The sequence below is a fragment of the Ceratotherium simum genome, chromosome 18, assembly GCF_057802395.1.
Source record: "Ceratotherium simum simum isolate JZ-2026a chromosome 18, ASM5780239v1, whole genome shotgun sequence".
Classification (NCBI taxonomy): Eukaryota; Metazoa; Chordata; class Mammalia; order Perissodactyla; family Rhinocerotidae; genus Ceratotherium; species Ceratotherium simum.
In genome coordinates this window covers 55624036-55647291 of record NC_141917.1, presented here as the reverse complement: position 1 = coordinate 55647291, position 23256 = coordinate 55624036, and the positions used below count along the sequence as shown (strand labels likewise).

Genomic DNA, 23256 nt, shown 5'->3' with positions numbered 1-23256 from the left:
GACACTGGCTCCAGCTCTAGCACGCGTGGTGGAACTAGAGCTGGAGCTGGCTCTAGCCCAGGAACTGGCCCTTGCTCTGGCTCTGGAGCTGGCACTGGAGTAGAATAAAGAGAAGTTTCACCCACATACCTGACTTTCCATATGCCTTTCCAAAGACAGGAAAGAATCCACTGCCTTTAAGAGATCTCCAGCCCATGAACCCCAGCACAGATGGTCTTCCCAGACTGTAGTCCCCTCACCTTCCAGCTCTGCCTCAATGGGCTCTAGATGCTCCAGATGAACCCAGAGAATGTTGGCATGGCCCTCCAGGTCTGAGCCAGGCAAATTGACATGTACACAGGCCAGCTTCAAGGTGAAATAGGGAAAGTGCAGGGGATCCCAGAAGTTCTGCACTTGGTCCAGCCAGGTTCTCACCATAGAAAAGACGGTGCTGGGGAAAGGCGGTTGGGCTGCAGAGTCAGAGGCCTGGATTTTCCTTCCACACTGCCCTCCCAAGGCACGCTTGCTTGGGTCTGGGCCCCCATGCCTGCCCCTTCCCATCCAGGGGAGAGCCTCGTCCTAGCCCCAGCCCCTATGTGGCCGTCTTGGCAGTGGCAGGCCTACTCATCAGCAGGTTGAACACAGAGTCTGTGTGACTCTCTTCTTCCCACTGACACTCTTCTACCTCAGGGCCTGGACACAGCCCACCCAGCCCTCCATGTACCTGGGCAACAGGACTGAGGACTGAAGCAGATTTGTGAGCAGGTTGCTCACACCCCTCCTGTTCTGGGCCTGGTGGTTGTGGTCAGAAGGGGTGGATGTGGAGAAGGGGAGGAAGATTGAGATGGGACTGTGGTGGAGATGCGTCTCTAGGGGACAACTTAACTCAGCCTCCCCTCTGGTTCCTGGGAGACTGGGACCCCATCCACAGTTCTTTTTCACTCCTGTCCTCCTGCAGTGGAAACCACCAGACCTCAACCCTCTCATGGCAATCAAAAGATGAGTGAGAAGCCATCTGCCAGGCCTGCCCCAGCCATAGCACCCATGCACCACTACCCTCCTCCACATTATGTAGAAACAGGAGGTCCTCCTTCTGGACCCAAACACCATTTACTCTTTTAGGTGGCCCCATGGTCTGTCATCCTGGTCAGAATATGGGAAGATGCCTCCAGATGTCGAAGAGGCCATGAGGGCATCACATGAGATGTATGGTAGACATACAGAATTGAGGCCCAGGGATTGTGTCTGCTTCATTCACTGAGTTATGCTAAGTGTCTCCAACAGTCCTGCATGTAGTAGGTGCTTAATATATATTGCTGAGTGAATGAAGTCCTACCAGAACCATCCCAGATATCTAAGTGGGCCTGGGGCCCCTCTGCTGCCCCAGTGATCCCTAATTGGGTCCACCAAGGACAAGGACAAAGACCAGCTGGATAGAAGCTCAAACTCCTTGACAGGGTGCTTCCCGTATGCTTTTCCAAACTCAGAAAGGCCAGATCCCAGTGATGGGTGAGGCAGACTACTTTTCATGGGGGAGAGAGAAATAATAACCACGAGCAACCACAGCACATCCTGCAGCCCTTTCTGCAGAGCCAGACACCAGGTAAACACTTGCCATGGCTGATTCCATGATTTCCTACAATAACCCTATGAGGTTCATTTTCTTACCATTCAGCTTTTCAGAAGAGAAGTGAAGCCTCAGAGAGGTGCCTTGACATTCCACAGACACACAGTTAGCAGTGGAGACTCACCACTGTGCTGTGGAGGGGGCAGCACTCTTGTATGGAACAGCTGGTCCAGGACCTGTTGGGTGGCGGTGAAGGCCTGGTACGTACATGGGAAGGTGGCGATGTAGGACATGTTTCTATCTGAGAAGACCAGGGACTCTACTGCCATCTCTATTGTGCCTGCCTTTGGGGTCAGCATTGTGCAGACCTCATCCGGGGACAGGGTTGACTCTTTTTCACACTGGGTGGGCAAGGAGGGTCATATAGTCAGTGGCATCATCATGAGCCACCAGGAAGATCGGGGTCTGGATCTCAGACCAGAAACTCCCATCACCTCAGGAACTTGGGCAAGAGGAGGGACATGAGTGCCCACAGAGAGAAAGGTTCTAGGCTTTAAAAGCATCATTTGATTTTGGGGGGAATGATAAACAACTGGTACCTTCAAAGCATTTTTTTGAGCTAAGAATCACCTCCCTGTATTAGCACTTCCCTGTATGAATAGCCTGTATTAAGAGCATTATCCCAGTGAGTCATCAACAAACATCCCCACTGTAGATATTGGGAAACAGGGGGTTAGGGATTTCAAGTGGCTGCTCAAGATCACACAGGTCAGAACTGAGAACTGTCCATAGCATGGGCTGCATGACATTCCCTCTCGACTACCTGAGGCTTGGTCTGCTCCTGACATGGAGGGGAAGGCTCTGGGGAAACTACATTCCTGGAAGGACCCTAGGGGAGTCACCAGATTCCAGTCTGTGTTCTGGGTCCACCCCAGTCATCTCGGGGTCCTGGGTGTTCAGACTCCTCTGTGACCACACTTACCCTAGACTAGTGTTGGCTGTTCTTGGTTGCCAGATGTACCTGCTGCTTGCCTAGGGAGATGGAGTAGTTAAACTCATTGACTAGCTCCTCAATGATGTCCTGGGTGGAGGTCTTCAAATACAGAGCCCAGGACTGGGCCAGTAGGCATCAGGGGCAGTCCACCCAATCGGTGGTCCTATGTCATGGCAGCCCTAGCAAACTAACACAGTCTATGAGGACACACTTAAGATGTTCCCTGCAGCACTGCTGAATTGGCAACAGAATTGAATCACGTCAAGGTCCAACAAGATTGAAAGGCTGAATCACTGTGGCAAATGACTTCCTTTATGGGATATTGTGGAGTCATGTACAGCCACAGCTCCTGACCTGACAGGCCTACAATGATTTGATGTGTTCTGTGAGATGACAAGTTGCAGAGAAATGTATAGAATCAAGTAATCTCACCCCCTTCCTTTGTGGATAAATCACCCTGTCAAGAGTGATGATTTGTAAGGCTCAGAGAAGGTCTGCAAGGATGGTGGAGCTGAGTGCTCCACAGGATACCTGGGGTGGGTCATTAAAACAATCAAAACAGTAGCAAAAGGCTGATACTCATGAAAAGTGGCCTCGAGAAAAGTGAAAACAACATTAAATACTTTCTCTACTGTTCCAACAAATATGTGAAGAGTGTATTTCTACTCTATCACATAGTGGGTGGGTTACGTGTGGAGGTCCAGATTCCTTTAGGATCCAGCCTGTGGGACACTTCATGTGGGAAAGCCCTGGGAGGGCCCCAGGGGAGTTCCCAGATTTGAGCCTGAGTTTTGGTTCCACCCTGATCATCTCAGGATCCTGGGTATGGAGACCCCTCTGCATCCATTCTCATCTCTGACCAGCACTGGATGGTGTTGGTGGCCAGGTGCACCTGCCCCTTTTCTAGGGAGTTAGAGCAGTTGAACCCGTTGGCCAGCTCCTCGGTGATGTCTAGTGGAATTTCTCAGACAGTGCCCAGTAGCCAGGCCAGGAGGCATCAGGGCATGCCAGGATATTGTCACAGGGGGACAACCCCATGAGAATTTCTGTTTCCTAGTTCAGGAACAGAGAGGTATCTTGCAAAAGAGTCTAGTCAGGGAGGGAATGAGGTGAAACCTCTAGGTCTCAGGTCGTATATGGTTAGAGGAACTCACCTTCTCATGCTGCCAGCCATGACCTGGGGTGTGAACATGACTGGTCCACCAGGCTTCTAATACCTAACAACCTGCTCTTGCCCAAGAAGACCATGCCCCTCATCCCTTGCCTTCCCCCCTCAACACACACACACACACACACACACACACACACACACACACGATGAGGGCCACGGGGTGTGGGGCTGCTTAGGTGGGATCACAGTTGTGGTGGCCCCTGCACTGGCCTGCCCTGGGCTGCCCTGTGTTACTTTTGGGTGCCTCCTGCCAAATGGCCAGTGGTGTTGGGGATGAGGGCTGAGCCATCTACAGCAACAGAAAAGTCTCTCACTCTGGACTTTCCTCAGCCCAGAGCCTCTGAAGTTCAGAACACAACAGCAGAACATCTTGTTCTCTGGAGTGTCTCTGGTCAAGTGAGCTGGATGGGGCCTGTGGGTGCCTGGTGACCAGAGTTCTAAGTTCTGTTGGGACATATCATAAAAGAAGTCAGGTGACTCTCTCAAGATTCCATTACCTGGGACTCTTTGTTCAATCAGACCTCCCCAAAGCCCTATTTGGGCTATTAATGTTTACCCTCCTCCCCATGTCATCTCTTTAACTGTACACAATGAGCCAGCACAGCCCTGGTCACAGCTCCTTGGAAATGTAACGAGGGTCCTAGCTTTGAGGAGACAGAGTGAATTCAGACTTCCTTTTTCTTACCAGTTCTCTGTCCTGGAAAACTCATTGTGTGTCTCAGGTCCTCCCCAGTCTCCCAACCTATACAATGGGGATCGGGCTAGAATCTACTTCCTAGGGACATCATCAGGTATATAGGATATAATAGCTATAACACCTGTGGGCTGGTGTCATGTGTATCTAAAGCACAAACTTAGAGATGGAAGAATTATGAGAAGGGGTGGGACATAGCACGGAACACCACTCAAAACAGGCCTGGGTTCCAGCAATGTGATATTGGAACAGTCACTTCTAACTGGGCCTCATTTAAATGTCAGAACCATGAAGGGGTTAATGAATGAAATTCAGACACTGTCTTCCTTTGGATTAAAACCTTTCAAGTGTTTCCTATTACATTTAGAAGGACATCCAAGTGCCTCATCTCAGCCTGTGAGGTGGGCAGCCTCCACAGTGGTACCCAGTGATCCCCACCCATGATATACACATGCCTTCCGCATCCTTGTGTAACCACTGAGTGGTTAGTCACTGGCTTCTGACTAATAGAATTCAGCCAATGTGAAGTGATGCCATTTATAAGTTTTAAACACAAATAGTTTCTCACTTCCTTCTTACATCCTCTTTTATGTTCCACCTCTCTCTGTCTATGTCTCTATGTGTCTCTCTATCTCTGTCTCTCTCTGTCATATCCATGAACTGGGGAATCAAGCACAGATGTTTTGAGCTGCCCTATGGAGAGGCCCACAGAGGAGAGAACCGAGGCAGTGCCCAGGCCAACAGACAGAAAGGAGCTCACGCTCTGAGTCCAAACTGCATCCTGAATCCTTTGCGTGAACTTGGGAGCAAATCCTTTGAGTGAACTTGGGAGCCCCAGCCTGTGAGACATCTTGAGCAGAGGAACCAAGCTAATCTGTGCCTAGATTCCTCATCCAGAAAACTTGTGAGATATTACATATTTGTAATCTGAAGATGCAAGGTATGGGGGCAATGTTTTCAGAGAGGAAGGGATAACTAACAGTCTACCAGGCCCCAAGCCTGCCCTCCTGCCTCTGCTCCTCTCTCCTCCCAGGCTCCCTCCAGCCACTCTCCTCCCACTCCCTCTAGCAACCTTTCTAACCTCCTCAGTCAAGCTCACTTCTGCCTGTGAGTCTCTGCACCAGTGGTGCCTTCTCCCTGACACACTGCTCCCAGACTCGTGCAGGGCTGGCTCCCTTAGTCCTTCTGATCCCAGTAAATGTCACCCCAGTGAGGCCTTTCAGATTCTCTTACCCAGTGACCGCCCCTAGCCCTCCCTCACAACACTCTGCTTTATTTTTGGGTTAGCACTTACTCTTTTCTTCACATGCTTCTGTGCTTTTGTTCTTCTCTCCTACAGACTGGAAGCTCCCAGAAGACAGAGACCACTTGGCCATTTTCAGTACTGAACTTGGACCCTCCAAGTCACCTGGCACAGGGTGAGTTCTCTGAGCATAATCTCTGAATAAATAAAGGGAAAGATCTTGGAGCTCTTATTCCTGCCTCTGACCAGCTCATTCTACAAAGAGGATCACTTATAATAGGAGGTACATGTTGTTTCTTAGGCAGGAGCATGGCCAAAATGACCTCTGCACAACTCTGCCTGTTCCAGTTGCTCCTGCAAAGCTCAGTAGGCACCACTGACACTGGAGGCTGCCTGCCCCCTGGTGGTCAGCACTGGCACTGCAGCCCCAGGCAGGAACCTTTAGTTGGGTGACCTTGAGGCAGAGGCCCTCCAGAGTCCCAGGGGTAAAGGAGCAGGACCTGCAGGGTTTCAGGGCTGTGGAAGGGACCTCAGAAGACACTCTTGCCTGCTTCTTTGCCTTTCACCTCTGGGGTGTCCAGTTTGCTCAAAAGGCATCCTCACCTCAACCAGGGCAATGATTCTCCCTACTTCCAAATGAGACCCCCCAACTATTAGTGGTTTTAGTCTCAGACCCCTGACTCTCAGTCCCTGGCTCTGCCTCATCCATATACCAAGTCTTCATTCCCCAAGCTCCTCTCTTCCCTGAAGGACCTTCAGGGAGTGGAAAGCATTTACCCATGTCCTCAGGGCACAGTGGGTCATTGGTAGAGGACCAAGGTCTACAGACTTTCCAAGCATGCAGAACCCTTGGGGTCAGCCGCTGCAAGTGCCCAATTTGTAGAGAAGGAAGCTGAGACCTTCTCTCCTGTAGTCCCTGTCTATACTGGGGGATGACGGGGTATGCCCAGCTCAGTTCAAGGGGCCCAGAGCAGTGGACTGCAGGACCCCAGGCCCTGTCCTCTGGAGACTACTATGGAGCTGGTCCCTGTCCAGGCAGGACTGTGGGAAATTTGAGGATCCCCCTCATGCTATGGACTTCTGGACATGCTGCCAGGAGAATGGATGCCCCTATTCCATTGCAGAGCTTTCTCCAAACACCTTCTTCTCGTTACCTTGTCACTTACAGGGTGTCTCTTCTTAACCACCTTCCCCTGGTCCCAAGCTGTGAAGTCTGCTTCTGTTTGTGCACGCCTGTGTGCAGGTGGGGATGTAGGAAGGAAAATAGCCCAAATTGGGAGGGGCTGGGCAGGGTTCACCAGGATCTTAGGGGCTCTCATTTCCAAAGTAAACATGATTGGAGGGGTTGGGCCCTGGCCTAGGAAGCTGGTTTCCTCACTTTTTTTCTTAACTTTGCCCACGTAATGTGCCCTGGGCCAGTTCCTGCCTGTTTCTGGACCTCAGGTTCCCAATTATACAAAGAGGCATTGAATGCAGAACTTCATAAGTGCATGCACAGCAGGACATTTGTCCCCAACACTAGATGGGGTGTCAGGGTGGGCGGGCTTGAGTGGGCACAGGTGCACTGGCCTCCTAACATGGGCAGATGCTGGTGGACACGGAGCAGGAGCAGCCAGGTCTCCTGTAGAGGGCCCAGCACTCACAAGTGGCCACATGTAGGCCCCAGGACAGTGAGTGCACCTGAGCCCTGCCTTGCCTCTGGCATGTGCACTGCACCAGCTGTTCTGCTCATGAGGTGAGTTCTTTACCATCCCCCACCTGCAGCCTCTGAGTGCCCCACATCTTCTGGAGCCCTGTGGGCACCCCCAGTGCAATCAGGTGGGTCCTCAGAGTGCTAGACCTGGTGGGCCTGCTGAACCTGGAGAAGAGAGAATGCTTTTCTTTACCCCCTCTAGCTTTGTCACATTTTGAATTCAACAATTTTGTCATAGTATGACTGAGCCTGAGCATATTCTCATATATTTAGGACTATTTATATATATTTTTCCATGAACTGTGGGTTCACGTCTTTTGCCAATTTTTCTACTAAATGTGTGTTCTTTTTCTTGTCAATTTCTAGGAACTTGTTATATATTGGGGATATGAACCCTTTTGTGATATGAATTGCAAATATTTCTTCCCAGTTTATCATTTCTTCCTTTTTGATTATGATGTTTTGGTTTGGTTCAGTTTTTTTTTTTGTGTGTGTGTTTTTGTTTGTTTGCTGTTCTATGTGTTGTTAAGATGTCACTTCTCCCCTAGTTGATCTCTAGATCATACAATCACAATAAAGTATCTCAGCAGCTATCTATGTACACTGACTATCCAACTTCAAAATTTCCATAGAAATACAAGCGGCCACATATAGTCAAGACAATCCTGAAGGGGAGCAACCTTGGAGGGCTTCCACTACCAGATATGAAGCCTTAGTAAAAAGCTACAGTCATCAGGGCAGTGTGCTATTGTAGCAAAAGGACAGCCGCAAGGAGAAGGAGAAAGAATAGAGAGTCCTCCTGAGACCCACACATACAAATATTTGTATGTGACAGAAGAGGCAGGCAGAGCAGTGGGGAGAATATAGTCTTCTCTGTAAATGGCACAGGGGCACTCGTTATCCATATGGGAAAGAAATTCATCTTGACTCCTACCTCATGTCATAAAAACATTCAATTTCAGGTGGATTTTACATCCAAATGTGGACATTTAAAACAATGACATTTGTAGTAGATAACACAGGAGAGTATTTTCATGACTTTGGGGCAGGGAAAGATTTCCTAGATAGGTCACAGTGTATACTAAACATAAAGACAAAAATTAATAAATTGGACCTTATTACAATTAAGAACTTTTCTTCATCATAAGACACCTCCAAGAGAGTAAGAAGGCAAGAACAGAATGGGAATAAACACTTGCCATATTTTATCTGGAAAAAACCTTATACAGGATATCTAACTAACTCCCACAAATTATTAAGAAAAAAGACAATCTCCCAGGAAAAATGGGCAGAAGATGTGACTAGGCATTTCACAAAAAAGATAACCAAGTGGCCAACAACTATTTGAAAAGTTGCACAACATTGTTACTTGTCAGGAAAATGCAAATTAAAACCACGATTTGATACCAATACACAATGACTAATATAAAAGCCATAACAATACCAAGTGTTGGTGAGGATGGAGAGTAACTGGGCTTTCATACACTGCTGTTGGTGTAAACTGTTACAATCACTTTTGAAAACTCTCTGTTAGGATCTCCTAAAATGGACTTATACATACTCTATGACCCCCAAATTTCTCTTTTAGGTAAACACCCAATAGAAATGCCTACATATGTTCATCATTGCAAAAGAGTGTCCAGAGCAGCATTTTTGGTAATTCTCTCAACTTGAAACAACCCAAACTTGCCTCACTAATAGAAAGGATAAATTGGCATACCATAAAGAAATAAAAATGAACTACAGCTACATTCATAAACACGTTTGAAATTCACAAACATAGTGAAAGAAGCCTGACATAAAAAAGTACATTCTGTATGATTCCATTTAAATAAAGTTCGAAAACAAGCAAAACTAATAAAAAAGTGAGAATATTTGTCATTCTTGGGAAAGAGGGTGGGATGGGTACATGGGGGGTTCCTGGAGAGGTGATAATGTTCTATTTCTTGTAGGTACTGGTTATTATCATGGACAGATGGCATAGTTTTTGCTTCTGGAACTACATGCTGTAGATTCATATTCTGGATCTCACCCCTTTCTATCTCAGAGATCTTGGCCAAGTTACTAACTCTCTGAGCTCAGGTCTTCATCTGTAAAATGGGCTAATTACGGTAGCTCTCTTATAGTTATCTATTATTAATATTAATAATCCTCTTCAATAAATATTAGCTCTTGGGGTGGTCCTTGTTGCTTTCTCTATGGCCCATGGGGAAGATGGACGATGGCCTGTGGAAGAGGAAGGAGAATGATTAGGCTTGAGTCAAGAAACATTTTGAAGTAGAAGAGTAAGTGGAAAGGTATGATTTTGGGAAAAAGAGACTAAAGGCTTGGCTTTGCCCCTTCCACTTCCAGTCTCTGACTTCCTGCCCATCTCTAAACACAGAAGTTGGACTAACTAGGTGTTTTTACAGCTATAACATTGTAGAGTCAGCAGTGCAATGCACATGTCACCCAAAAGCCAAACACAAATGTCTGTATTTGATCCAAACTCAAAGTCCCAGAAATTTGGGAGTGAAAATCCTCAGTGGTGGGATTATGGCGTATTTTTGTTTTCTACATTGAGTTTTTTCTATTTTCTGATTTTCTGTAATAAGTGTGCCCCCTAATCAGAACAAAGCACCATACATGATATATCCATGCCTATATATTTATATCCATATGTTTAAAAAATATAAGCACGTGCCAAATTATAGATACCAGGAAATAGGACCCAGAAACCATCTGGGCAGGAAAACACTGTTTCTGATGCACAAAGACCAAGCCAGCAGGTCACCCTGGGTCAGGACAGAAATGTCACTGACTGCTCATCGTTCCCGGACATTTCCTATTTTTTATTGTGTTTTTTACCCCTTCCCTCAGTTGTCTACACTTTTTATTTTTCCAGCTAAAATTAGTCCAATCTTATGCTACAATATTTCACATTGCTCGTAAAATCCAGGACCAAAGAAGGAGAATAAAAGGGTTTTCTACTCACTGTTTATTTCTTTTATTTTTTATTTTTAAAAAATTTTATTTAATTTTTTATTGAGGTAACATTGGTTTATAACATTGTATAATTTTCAGGTGTACATCATTATACTTCTATTTCTGAATAGATTACATCATGTTTACCACCCAAAGTCTAATTACAATCCATCACCACACACATGTGCCTAATCATCCCTTTTGCCCTCCTCCCTCCCCTCTTTCTCTCTGGTAACCACCAATCCAATCTCTGTCTCTGTGTGTTTGTTGTTGTTTTTATCTTCTACTTATGAGTGAGATCATATGGTATTTGACCTTCTCCCTCTGACTTGTTTTGCTTAGCATATTACCCTCAGTGTCCATCCATGTTGTCACAAATGGCTGGATTTCATCATTTCTTATGGCTGAGTAGTATTCCATTGTGTATATATACCACATCTTCTTTATCCATTCGTCCCTTGATGGGCACTTAGGTTGCTTCCAAGTCTTGGCTGTTGCGAATAATGCTGCAATGAACACAGGGGTGCATGTATCTTTATGCATTGGTGTTTTGATGTTCTTTGGATAAATGCCCAGCAGTGGAATAGCTGGATCATATGGTAGTTCTATCCTTAATTTTTTGAGGAATCTCCATACTGTTTTCTATAGTGGCTGCACCAGTTTGCACTTCCATCAGCAGTGTATCAGAGTTCCATTCTCTCCACATCCTCTCAAACACTTGTTGTTTCATGTGTTGTTAATTATAGCCATTCTGATGGATGTGAGGTGATATCTTACTGTAGTTTTGATTTGCGTTTCCCTGATAGTTAATGATGTTGAACATCTTTTCCCGTGCCTGTTGGCCATCTGTATATCTTCTTTGGAAAGATGTATGTTCAGGTCTTTGGCCCATTTTTTTAATTGGGTTGTTAGTTTTTTAGTTGTTGAGATGTATGTGTTCTTTACATATTTTGGAGATTAACCCCTTATCAGATATATGGTTTGCAAATATCTTCTCCCAATTGTTAGGTTGTCTTTTCATTTTGTTGATGGTTTCCTTTGTCGTGCAGAAGCTTTTTAGTTTGATGTAGTCCCATTTGTTTATTTTTTCTATTGTTTCTCTTGCCCAGTCAGACATGGTGCTTGAAAATATGTTGCTGAGACTGATGTCGAAGAGCGTACTGCCTATGTTTTCTTCTAGAAGTTTCATAGTTTCAGGTCTTACATTCAAGTCTTTAATCCATTTGGAGTTAATTGTTGTGTATGGTGTAAGGTAAGGGTCTACTTTCATTTTTTTTGCATGTGGCTATCCGGTTTTCCCAACACCATTTGTTGAAGAGACTTTCTTTTCTCCATTGTATGTTCTTGGCTCCTTTGTCAAAGATTAGCTGTCCATAGATGTGTGGGTTTATTTCTGGGCTTTCGATTCTGTTCCATTGATCTGTGTGTCTGTTTTTGTGTCAGTACCATGCTGTTTTGGTTACTATCGCTTTGTAGTATATTTTGAAATCAGGGAGTGTGATACCTCCAGCTTTGTTCTTTTTTCTCAAGATTCCTTTAGCTATTCGGGGTCTTTTGTTATTCCATATAAATTTTAGGATTCTTTGTTCTGTTTCTGTGAAAAATGTTGTTGGAACTTTGATAGGGATTGCATTGAATCTATAGATTGCTTTAGGAAGCATGGACATCTTAACTATGTTAATTCTTCCAATCCAAGAGCATAGAGTATCTTTCCATTTCTTTGAGTCTTCTTCCATTTCTTTCAGCAATCTTTTATAGTTTTCTGTGTACAGATCTTTCACCTCTTTGGTTTAGTTTATTCCTAGGTATTTTATTCTTTTTGTTGCAATTGTAAATGGGATTGTATTCTTAATTTCTCTTTCTGCTACTTTGTTGTTAGTGTATAGAAATGCAACTGATTTTTGTATGTTGATTTTGTATCCTGCAACTTGACCGTATTCGTTTCCTACTTCTAAAAGTTTTCTGGTGGATTCTTTAGGGTTTTCTGTATGTAAAATCATGTCATCTGCAAATAGTGACAGTTTCACTTCTTCCTTTCCAATTTGGATCCCTTTTATTTCTTTTTCTTCCCTGATTGCTCTGGCTAGGACTTCCAGTACTATGTTAAATAGGAGTGGTGACAGTGGGCATCCTTGTCTGGTCCTGTTCTTAGAGAGATAGCTTTCAGTTTTTCAGCATTGAGGATGATATTAGCTGTGGGTTTGTCATATATGGCCTTGATTATGTTGAGGTACTTTCCTTCTATACCCATTTTATTCAGAGTTTTTATCATAAATGGATGCTGTATCTTGTCAAATGCTTTCTCTGCATCTATTGAGGTGATCATGTGATTTTTATTCTTCATTTTATTAATGTGGTGTATCACGTTGATTGATTTGCGAATGTTGAACCATCCCTGCATACCAGGAATAAATCCCACTTGATCATGGTGTACAATCCTTTTAATGTATTGTTGTATGCGATTTGGTAGTATTTTGTTGAGGATTTTTGCATCGATGTTCATCAGTGATATTGGCCTGTAATTTTCTTTTTTTGTGTTGTCCTTGTCTGGTTTTGGTATCAAGGTAATGTCGGCTTCATAGAATGAGTTAGGGAGCTTCCCCCTCTCCTCAATTTTTTGGAAGAGTTTGAGAAGGATAGGTATTAAGTCTCCTTTGACTGTTTGGTAGAATTCACCAGGGAAGCCGTCTGGTTCTGGACTTTTATTTTTGGGGAGGTTTGTGATTACCGTTTCGATCTCCTTACTGGTGATTGGTCTATTCAAATTCTCTATTTCTTCTTGATCCAGTTTTGGAAGGTTGTATGATTCTAAGTATTTATCCATTTCTTCCAGATTGTCGAATTGGTTGGCATATAGCTTTTCCTAGTACTCTCTTATAATCTTTTGTATTTCTGAGGTGTCTGTTGTAATTTCTCCTCTTTCATTTCTGATTTACTTATTTATGCCTTCTCTCTTTTTTTCTTGGTGAGTCTAGCTAAAGGTTTGTCAATTTTGTTGATCTTTTCAAAGAACCAGCTCTTGGTTTTATTAATTTTTTCTATTTTTTTTGGTCTCTATTTCATTTATTTCTGCTCTGATTTTTATTATTTCCCTTCTTCTACTGATTTTGGGCTTTGTGTGTTCTTCTTTTTCCAGTTCCTTTAGGTGCATTGTTAGATTGTTTATTTGGGATTTTTCTTGTTTGTTGAGATAGGCCTATATTGCTATAAACTTCCCTCTTAGAACCATTTTGCTGTCTCCCATAAATTCTGGCATGTCGTATTTTCATTTTCATTTGTCTCCAGGTATTTTTTGATTTCTTCTTTGATTTCTTCATTGACCCACTCGTTGTTCAGTAGCATTTTGTTTAATCTCCACATATTTGTGGCTTTTCTGATTTTCTTCCTATAGTTGATTTCCAGTTTCATACCGTTGTGGTCAGAAAAGATGCTTGGTATTATTTCAATCTTCTTAAATTTATGGAGACTTGTTTTGTGGCCTAATATGTGATCAATCCTGGAGAATGTTCCATGTGCATTTGAAAAGAACGTGTATTCTTCGGTTTTTGGATGGAATGCTCTGTATATATCTACTAGGTCCATCTGTTCTACTGTGTCATTTAAGGCCAATGTTTCCTTATTGATCTTCTGTTTGGATGATGTATCCGTTGGTGTAAGTGGAGTGTTAAAGTACCCTACTATTATTGTGTTACTGTCTATTTCTCTTTTTATGTCTGTTAATGATTGCTTTATATATTTAGGTGCACCTACATTGGGTGCGTAGATATTTACAAGTGTTATATCCTCTTGTTGGATTGTTCCCTTGATCATTATGTAATGCCCTTCTTTGTCTCTTTTTATAGTTTTTGTTTTACAGTCTATTTTGTCTGATATGAGTACTGCTACCCCAGCTTTCTTTTCATTGCCATTTGCGTGGAGTATCTTTTTCCATCCCTTCTCTTTCAGTTTGTGAGTGTCTTTAGGTCTGAAGTGTGTCTCTTGTATGCAGCATATATATGGGTCTTGGTGTTTTATCCAATCAGCCACCCTATGCCTTTTAATTGGGGCATTTAGTCCATTGACATTTAAAGTAGCTACTGATAAGTATGTACTTACTCACCATTTTTAAACTTTTTTTTCTCAGTGTTTTAGTAGTCCTCGATACAGAATTGATGGTCTCTTTAGTTTGACCTCTGTCTGAAAGCTGTACTCTTTAACTCCCTTCCTCCCTCATTTATTGTTTCTGATATCATATCTAACCTCTTTTTTGTGCATTTGTATCCATTACCCTCTTATCATGGGAATAGATAATTTTTCCTATTTGTGGTCTTCTCTTTTCCCCTTAAATCAGTCCCTTTAACATTTCCTCTAGCACTGCTTTCTTGGTGACAAACTCCTTTAATTTTTGCTTATCTGGGAAAATTTTGATCTCTCCTTCCATTTTGAATGATAACCTTGCTGGGTAGAGTATTCTTGGCTGTAAGTTTTTTCCTTTTAGCATTTTAAATATATCATGCCACTCTCTTCTAGCCTGTAAGGTTTCTGCAGAGAAGTAAGCTGATAGCTTTATGGGGTTTCCTTTGTATGTAACTTGTCTTTCTCTTGCGGCTTTTAGGATTTTCTCTTTATCTTTAATTCTGGACATTTTGATTATGATGTGTCTTGGTGTGGGCCTCTTTGGGTTTGTCTTGTTTGCGGCTCTCTGTGCTTCCTGTACCTGGATGTCTGTTTCCTTCCTTAGGTTAGGGAAGAAGTTTTCATCTATTATTTCTTGAAATAGATTCTCTGCCCCTTTGTCTCGCTCTTCTCCTTCTGGGACACCTACAACACGGATGTTAGTGCTCTTGATGTTGTCCCAGATGTCCCTTAGACTGTCCTCACTCTTTTTAATTCTTTTCTCTTTTACCTGTTCACCTTGGGTAATTTCTTCTAGTATTTCCTCCAGCTTGCAGATCCATTCTCTTGTATCCTCTACTCTGCTTTTGAGTCCCTCTAGTGAATTTTTCATTTCCAGTATTGTATTCTTCATTTCTGATTGGTTCTTTTTTCTATCTTCCATTTCTTTGTTAACATTCTCACTGAGTTCATCCATTCTTCTCCCCACATCAGTGAGCATCCTTAACACTCTCTGTTTGAACTCTCTGTCTGGTAGGTTGCTCATTTCTGTTTCACTTAGTACCTTTTCTGGGGTTTTGTCCTGTTCCCTTACTTGGAATGTATTCCTTTGCCTTCTCATTTTGCCTCTTTCCCCGTGCTTGCGTCTGTGTATTAGGTAGGTCAGCTACGTCTCCTGTTCTTGGATAGGTCACTTTATATAAGTGATGCCTTAGGAGGCCTGCAGTGTGCTTCCCTCAGTTCTCAATGTTCCAGGAGTGACGCCTATGTGGGGTACATGTGTCGTTCTGTTGTGGCGTGTTTGCTCTCCCTGTAGGCACCCAGGGAGGCTGAGCTATGCCCCTGGCCAGCTGTTGTAATGCTCAGCTGCTTGTAATTGTTGTGGGCCCTTCAGTCTCTTTATCCAGTGTGGGGAGCCCCAGCACAGTTGGCTGCAAGTTCTAATACCACATTTGTGTTGCAGTATTTCTTTTAAGTGAGTAGGCCCCCAGTGTTGCAGATTGTTGGGCTCATGGGCTTACAATTGTTATAAGCCTCCAGACTTTAGGTCTCTTGCCAGCTCTCTGAGGATTGCAGCTGGGTGGGGCTGGCTTCAGGCACGGGAGCACCCAATTGTTTCAGGCTTTGGAAGGTGGGGCAAACCTCCTATGTGTGTCTTTGAGAAGCACAAGTCTTCTGCAGCTGACAAGCCCCACCACCCACAGGTCCACACATACAGTCAACACTCTCCTGCCCTGTGTGCAGGCCCCGACCTCCTGAAGTGGACCCAGTCTCTCCATGGTGTGAGCCCCACACACTCCACCACTGCCTCACACTCTCCACCTGCTCCTTGTGCACACCCTGCCCCACTGAGATAGGCTCAGTCACCAGGCTGCAGAGAATCCAGTCACCAATCTATGCAGGCCCACAAGTTGCCTGAGGGCTTGTTGTTGGGTGGGGCCAGTCCCTAGGGTGGGCTACTTGCCCTGGTTGAGCTGGATTAAATCGGTACTCTAGTGGGTGGGGTAGACCCTGGGCTAGCAGGCCCCATGGAGAACTCCAATGGTGTCTGTGTCAGCACACCCACACCAGGCCACAACAATGGCCGCTGCCAATGTCCCAGTCCCTGGAGAGGTCTCACCTCTCACTGCAATGCATTCAGAGCCTATCAGGTGAGTCTCTTTTCACCACAGCACTGTTCAGCTTTCTTTCTGGTGATTTTAGGTTGCTTTCTGAAATGGGTGATTTGCGTGTGGGCCCTTTAAGAGCTGGTTTTAATTTCTTTGTGAACCAGCTTCTCTGGGGGTATGCCCCAATGTTTTAGTAGCAGGCAAAGTCAGATATTATGCCACTTGTCTCGATTGTGCTGGGTCCACTGAATGCCCACAGTGGGAGCACTCCCCGGCTCAGTGCCCTGCTCCTCCAGGGAGGCTGCGTACCTTTGGGCTGCTCCCTGGCAGCCATGAAGCACTGTGGCTTGTGAAGGTGGTGTTTTTTCTCTCCAGAAAGGAGTTTCTGCCTCTTGCACCTCAATTAGGACTGTCCTTTGTTGTAGGAGTTCCTCTTATCCAGTTTTCAGTTCTCTCTCAGGGGTAATTATTCCATGAGTCATTGTAATTTGGCTGTGTCCATAGGAGGAGGTGAGTTCAGAGTCTGCCTATGCTGCCATCTTGACTTCTCTCCAGAAGTATTTCTTTTAGTGCAATAAAGGAGTCAAAATTGTAGGCAGCACTGGAATTTTTGAGCAAAAACAAGAAAATAATTCATTAAAAAGATAAAATACACCAAGCAATCATTCATCCCAATGCATAAACCCCCTCACACATGGACACCAAAATTCCATGCTCAATGAGTAGGTGTACAGCATGAAGAAGAAATATTTTGCATAGCAATAAAATGAGTGATTAACAGTTCTGCTAACTCATATTGAAGGCCATCTCTTACTCTAAGTCCATATTAGGTTAATCTATTTATTCAATTTTGCCTTTTCATGTAGACTCCACTGGGAGACATATTTGATAATCAGTTTTTGCCAGTGACTATGATGGGCATTTTGTGCACCGAGCTGAATAAGGCAATAAAACCAAGAGAGCAGATATAGAACACTGTAGCATGTTTGTAGTATAAGTGCCTGACATTAAACTTTTTGATTGTAATGTAAAAGTGCTTGACATTAAGCCTTTGATTTCTGAGGCATCCATTTCAAATACATCCATCCAAATAAACATATTGTCAGCTGTATGACAGAGCTAACAGATAAGCACTCAGGTTGCCCCCACCCATGAATTTCCCCTTTTAGAAAGCCCTGAGTGACCCTGGTAACTGACCGTGTAAGTGACCCTGCTTTTTCCCTCTCCCACCCTAATTCCCACTCTTACATTTTAAATTCACCAATAAAGAGTAAATCCAAGAAACCCTAGCGATCCTGCCCATTGACCCCAATAAAGACAGAGCCCACTGGTCCATGCTCTTGCTCTCTCTCCCTGAGACATCCCTGTGTGGCCCTTGGGGGTACTCTGTATCCTCTATGAGTAATAAAACTTATTTTTTCAAAGTTCCCTGATAGTTGTTGCACTCATAATAAGAACCACAAGAGCTGGTCCAACCACAACATTGGTTTTGGTCAGAGTAACAAGTAGCACAGGCCCAGGTGAGTGTCCCAGGTGTTCCTAACTTATAGCATCACTATCAAGAAGCTGAGGCTTAAACAGGACCATGATAATATCTTTATTATCAGAAATAGCAATTAAGGTACTGATGTAGAAAGAATAAGGGACACAAAAGTGAAAACCGTGGTTTCTGATTTTCCTCTGGAATGAAATTATAGGCATAGTAGTGTAGTGTAGTGTTTTCCATATGAGTAATCCAACTCATGACTATTCTATCCACAAAACAAGAGCAAATTACTTACAATGATATATGTCATTTGAGAAGAATTTATCTTAAGAAATCCACATTGCCCATGAAATAAATGGGAATTTCCAAATATTTCAGATCAAGTTTGGGAAAAATTTTGTGAAAACAGATAAAATGGAAAGTTGTCTATATATATAACAGACAGAGCAGAAAGCTTAATAAGGTGGTTATTCAAATTGTGTAGAGAAGTTGAATTCAAACAAATAAAAATTTCAGGAAACAAATAAAAGGAGCAAGTTCTACAACCACAATTTGATCAAAGAATAGCAATTTCTTGCTCCAAGGCATTGAACCCTGCAATTATGGACACTTCCTCAGGATCAGGACAATAGGTCCTTTTATAACTGACATACTGACAAACCTTTTCAGAGCCCCTTTATGTCTTTGTTCCTCAGACACTAGATGAAGGGGTTCAGCATGGGTGTGACCATGGTGTACATCACTGAGGCTATTGCACTTGAGTGTGAGCTGTGGGTAGCAGCATAGCTAAGGTACACACCTAGCATTGTACAATAAAATAAGGAGACAACTGAGAGGTGAGATTCACAGGTAAATAATGCTTTGTACTTCCCCTGAGCTGATGAGGTTTCATGTATGATGAAAACTATCTCAGAGTAAGAGTAAATTTTGCCAGTGAGGGGACAACCAGCAAGCAGTACTGCTGCAAAATATATCACTGTGTCGTTAAGAAAGATGTCAGAACAGGCAAGTCAGACCACCTGTTTAACTTCATAGAATAAGTGGGGGATTTCTTTGTGTGTACAGAATGACAGCTGCAACACTGTTAAACTTTGTAACAAGGAATATAGGACACTCATAATCCAGGATACCAGAACCAGCAGCCTACAGAGCCAGGGTTTCATGATGACCATTTAGTGCAGGTGGTGGCAGATGGCCACAAAATGGTCATAGGCCATCAGAAGAAAGTCATCAAACACCAGAAAGAGTATGTAAAAATACATTTGGCTAATGCAGCCTTCATAGGCTATAACTTAGCATCTTTGGGATGGTGGTGGCGGTGAAACAGATGTCTACAAAGGACAGGTTGGAGAGGAAGAAGTATATGAGTGTGTGGAGGTAGGAGTCTGAGATGGTGGCCAGGATGACGAGCAGGTTTCCAAACACAGCGATCAGATACATAGAAAGGAAAAGCTCAAATATGAGGGGCTGCAATTCTGGTTCCTTTGATAATCCCAGAGGAAGAAATTCTGAAATTTGGGTATCATTGCCTGGTACCATGTGGTGGTGATAATAACTAGCAATGAAAAAAACAACATAATTAATTTTCATCCAAATGGGCCTTAGTAACATAGTTGAAATACTGCAATTTATATTTGCAGTTGAGAAATCAATATATATATATTATATATATTACTATATATATGTATAGTACAGATGTAATCCCCTTTAAGGGATCTTTTGTGACATCTATGACTAGGAATTCTTTTCCCACTCTAGACTTTTCCCCAAGAGGTCATGTTTTTCACAGTTTTAGTGAGAAATGTTTTCATGAATTTGAGGTATATATGTTGAGTACTGGCCATCTTCTAGGCAAAGGGTGCAGGATGCTGAGAAACAAAAGCCCAAGAATATAATGATGGTTCAAGAATGCAAGTAAATAAATATCACATATCATGTTAGATGGTGACAGGTTCTATAAAGTATAAAAGAGTAGCTATAAATAAAAGTAGTTGGGAGTGTTATTTTTTACTGGAAATTCAAGAAGCCCTGCAAACCAAGTGACATTTCCATAGGAACCTCAAGGAAGATGGAAAGGAAATAGCCAGTGCAACGACTCTGAGGAAGGAACTTCTTTCAGAAAATCAAGGATCGAAAGGAAGCCAGTGTGTCAAGGGGAATGATAAACAGGGAGATTGATGAAGGATGGTGTCAGAGGATGTTGAGGACTGAGGTGGTCTCCCTGCTAGAGCTGAAACTTCAAGACACAGGGAGTCAACTCATTCACATGTTGACCTTTCATTTTGTTAATTTTGTTTGCAAGGAATTCTGTGAATAGAAAGGATCTCCTAATTGTTATCTATTGGTTAACATTCTGATGTCTGTCTTTTAAGGGTCACATTTTGGAGCACATGGACTAGGTACCACTGCCCTGAGAACTGCTCATGCCCCACAAAATACACAGGCACACACACACAACCAACACACACAGCAGACACACACACACAGAGTGCACTATGACTTCCTGGGGTCGGGTTGCTACCAGGTTCCTCTCACCTCCAGCCACAATAATTAGAAATGATATGATACAATAAAGCTGTCAACATCAGATTATCTTTACCCTGGAGAATGTAAAAATAGCACCCAAATTCCAGTTGGCAATCCTGCCATGGACATATAAACATGCTGCTCCATGTTCATATGACCACTTTGTGTCCTGTTTTTAAAGAAACATAAAAAGAACTTCAAAAACGGAGAGAGGAAAGATTTAGACATAAGTGGAAAAAAAGATCTAAAATACTCAAGTGGTGTCTGAGAGATTGTGAGGAGAAAACATCCTTGGTTCTGGCAGCATTCCAAACCCAGTTATAGCCCTTTGATGCCCAGAAAAACTGATAAAGTAACAAAAAACAATTTATTTTCAAAAGAAAGTAATGATATATTACAATGTAGACACCTTACTGATTGAACTTGCCACTAGAAAAATGAGCAAAGGAAATAAACAAACCCTCAATTTATAACAAAACATAAAAAACATACAACAATAGTTGGCATTTTTAGAGATGAAATGGTAAAAGACTTTAAATAATATTAGATGCAAAGATTTTGGAATCAGAAAACTGGGTTTTGAGTCTCAGATCTACCACATATTAGCTGTTGTCCATGGAGAGCCAATAAAAAAATCCTAAATGTGAATATCTTCACTCAAATAGTGGAGATGGCCACATCCATTGTCTGGAGGTGGTTGGCAGATTTAGTAAACATATGTAAAAAGTGAGCATAGTTCCTTCCAGTTAGTAAATGAATGGTTATCACTGGTGATGAGATGAGGCTGAATTTTTTTCTACCACTCAAATGTCTCCATTGCTTCTCCACCTTTAGGTAATGAAATAATTGTGAAGTAAAGCTCATCAGCATACCCCTTTTTGCACATTAAATACAAGTTTTTTATATGAATACCCAACATGTGAGGTGACACTATGAAATGTAGGTCTCAAGGACTGTTGTTGCAAAGTCATGTCTAACTCCTCAGTCTGGGATTTCTAATAAATACGGAACATGCTCAAATACACCTCATCTTAAACATTCAAAAAAATGCCCTCACTTCACTGCCCATGCCTCCACACCTAATACTCTATTTTAGAACTCCGCTTAACTGCAAAAATCCTCTAATATATCTAATTTTACCGGAACCAATTTATGCCTCCTGTTACTTCTTCATTTTTGGATTTCCTTTCTCATCACTTAATTATAACAATGATCCTTGTATTTCTGAGTCCAAAAGACACTTCTCTTTTTAACATATTAAATAAATTAATTATAATTTAATTAATCTCCCTAGCAAACAAATATGGCATTCTCTTGGCTCTTGGCTGGCTGCTCAGGCTCTCAGGTGACCTGATAAAATTTCTCCACTTCCATTCTCTCTGAACTTTTCCTGAAGTACCTGCTGGGCACCCAGACTTACCTGGATGGGTTCTCTGAGAGGCAGGTCTCCATGTGGAATTCTGAATTTCTCCCTGGATGGTTGTTAATGGAGACTGAAGCTCTGTTCCCAGAGAGGACAGCAGGAAGGAGTCAAGCATTGGATCCCACCAAGTCTTAGGAATCCAAAAGCAACAACCATATCCTGTCCAGCTCAAGGTTGCACATGCTGAGGTACTGCAGCGGGGAAGATATTTACAGCTCCCTATTGCTGCTCATTAGGCACTGTTTCTAGTTTTACTCCCACTTCTAAGCACATCATTTCTTTGTGGGACACTGATCTGGACACAAAGGAAATTATCCGTGCTGATTCTGTCTCCAAGACCAAATTAGAAGTTAGGTGAATCCAGTTTTTATTACTCCTTATCCATCAACTCACCTGCCTTCCAGATGTCTCACTTTTTTGTACCTTATCCCAATCTTTAGTTAACGTTTTCTCCAAATTTGACTGATGAATCTGTCCCGACTATGTCTCATGGACCTCTAAAGTATTGACTTGTGATGGGCAATATCTCCTGATTTCTCTAGAAAATTTCTATTTCCTCGCCACGAAAGGAGAGAGGTGTGTTTTTTTGCTATAAAACTATGGGTACTGTATCCTTTGGCTTCGTGATGCTTTTGACAAATCAGTTAGGAGTTTCATGATTTTAAGATCTGTCATGTAGTCCTTCATTTAAAAACTGTTAGTTAATTATAAAATATATTTAGATCTTTTCATGCACTGTGGACTGAGATTAGATTCTTATATGGATTGTCTCACTTAGTTTTTACAAAAATCCATTCTATGAGGTCAGTACTATTATGAACCTCACTCTACATTTGCATAAATGGGGCTCAGAAGGGTAAAGTGATCTGCCCCAAGTTATGACTGAGTGAGTGATAAGCTCTTTTTGTAACTCCAAGTTATTTCCAGTTCCCATACTCCAGGCCAGTGGTTCTCGACCAGCAGTGATTTTGCCTGCATGGACACTTGGCATTGTCTGGAGACATTTTTGGTTGTCACAACTGGGAAAGTACTACTGCCACTTAATGGGTTAAGGCCAGTGATGTTGCTCAACATCCTACAATGTACAGGACATCCCCACCAGAAAAAATTATGCAGCACAAATGCCAACAGTAGGAAGATTGAGAAATACTATTCTAAATTCTGTAACATCAAAGTGTATATGAATCACTTGTGGATCTTGTTCAAATGCAGATTTGGATTCAGCATATGTAGGGCAGGCCCAGAAATTCTGCATTTGTAGCTAGCTCCCAGCTGATGTTGATGTTACAGATCCTGTTTTGTGGACCACTCTG

The 23256-nt window shown here is 42.9% G+C and overlaps 1 pseudogene; it reads right to left on the bottom strand.

Annotated features, from left to right (window-relative positions):
* Positions 1 to 18594: 18594 nt before the first annotated feature.
* Positions 18595 to 19533, bottom strand: LOC101400231 (olfactory receptor 7A5-like; annotated as a pseudogene).
* Between the last annotated feature and the right edge of the window lie 3723 nt (positions 19534 to 23256).